The following is a 1,930-nucleotide window of genomic DNA, read 5'->3' on the forward strand; positions in this document are numbered from 1 at the left end:
GTGCATGCACGTCTTCAGACCAAGATCTATAGAATTTATTCTCTTGTTTTTGAGATTTAAGAATATATCACTGGCGGGGTGCCTGGGTGGCTCAGTGGGTTAAGCGTCTGACTTGAGCTCAGGTCATGAGCTCACAGTTCATGAGTTCGAGTCCTGTGTCTGGCTCTGTGCTGACAGCTTGGAGGCTGCTTCAGATTCTGGGTCTCCCTCTCTCTCTGGCCCTCCCCTGCTAATGCTCTGTCTCTCTCTCTCAAACAAACATTAAAAAAAAAAAAGAATATATCACATAGTGAGAATGAGTCTCTTTTGAGAGATATTCAACTAGAAAATCTACATAAAATACAAAAGAAAATATAACAAAAACAGTGTTTGAAGACACAGGTAAATTGATGAGGCAATTCGATTTTAGCAGGAAAAAAATCCCAGACATGAGAAATCTCTCAAAAAGGAGGCCATGATACTGCATCAATATTGTCTTACAGGATATTTGCTGATTCCAGGCAAATCAGAAGTTGTAGGTGTGGGCTGGGCACAGCACTGACAGTTTTACATTAGTTGAACAGAAAAAAAAATTAGAGACCTAAAGGCTGAGGACTCTAGTGAAACAAAAATGGAGAACTGAGGTCAAAAATGTACCAGATGTTCTACCAAAATTATTATGGAATTTTCAAGCAGTATAGAGTAGAGACTAAAATGCAAGGCACAGATTTTCTGTAAATTATCATAGTTTTCTGAAGCCCTGAGGTGTTGAGAAGACAAGTTTTATTCTTACCTTGCCAGGCTGGTGGGTCCCTGATAAATACAACAACTTATGAAACTGCTGGGCGGGTGAGACCACAATGTAAAATGCAAGCAGGAGTAAATAGAAAGTGTCTAAAACTGGAAATTGGGTTAAACTCAGCTCAATCCCTGCATTGCCCATTTTGCAAAGAAAAGAGTGATCTCTCTCTAGAGGCATTTACATCATCTAGAATTTTTAAATTTTTTTTTTGTCACAACGTCTGGCTTTTAATAAAAATTTTGCCAAGCAAACTAAGCACGACACAAATGAGGGTAACAAAAAATGTCAACAGAAGTTTACCTACAGATGATCCATATATTAAAATTATCAAAGACTTTTAAGGTTCTATGCTTAATAAGTTCTAGTTAACAAAAAATAAGATTGACAAAATAGATAAAAATTTAGAGCACTTCTCCAAAGAATTGGCATCCATAAAAAAGTCAAAGATAATTTCTGGAAGTGAAAAATACAATAACAAAAGTTAAGAATGCAGTAGATGGGTTTTAAATTTTCATCCTAAAGTGCTGTCAATCAAAAGGGTCATATTCCACTAAAATATTTTTCAAAGTCAAAGTAAAATAATATTTTGGAGCACACAAAAACCATGTGAGCATTTGCATTAAAGAACTATTATAATAGCTTGTAGTATAAAATATAAAAATAAATAAAAGCAAGATGTGTAATAATCCTACATTGAACACTATAAAACTTAACTGAGAGAAATTAAAGATGACATAATAAATTAAGGGATACCCCGTGAGATAAATTAGAGAGTCAGTATTGTAAAGATGTCAATTCACCTCAAATTCTATGTATAGATTCATCAAAATTACAATCAAAGTACAGTATTTTTAAGTTGAAATGCTATTTTTTTAATGTATATGCCAACATGAATAACCTACGACAGCTAGAACAAACCGAAAGAAGAACCAAACTGGAGAACTTACACTATCGGGTATCATAACATTATAAAGTTACACTGGTTAGAATACAGTGATACCGGCAGATAAATAGAACACAGGAAAAAAATAGATAATCTGGAGACAGAATTTTTTCTAAAGATTTTTTTAGGTTTATTTATTTATTTTGAGAGAGAGAGAAAGAGAGAGAGAGAGAGAGAGAGAGAGACTGAGGAGAGGAGGGGCAGAG

The sequence above is a fragment of the Herpailurus yagouaroundi genome, unplaced genomic scaffold, assembly GCF_014898765.1.
Source record: "Herpailurus yagouaroundi ecotype Mexico unplaced genomic scaffold, PumYag 209, whole genome shotgun sequence".
Taxonomy (NCBI): Eukaryota; Metazoa; Chordata; class Mammalia; order Carnivora; family Felidae; genus Herpailurus; species Herpailurus yagouaroundi.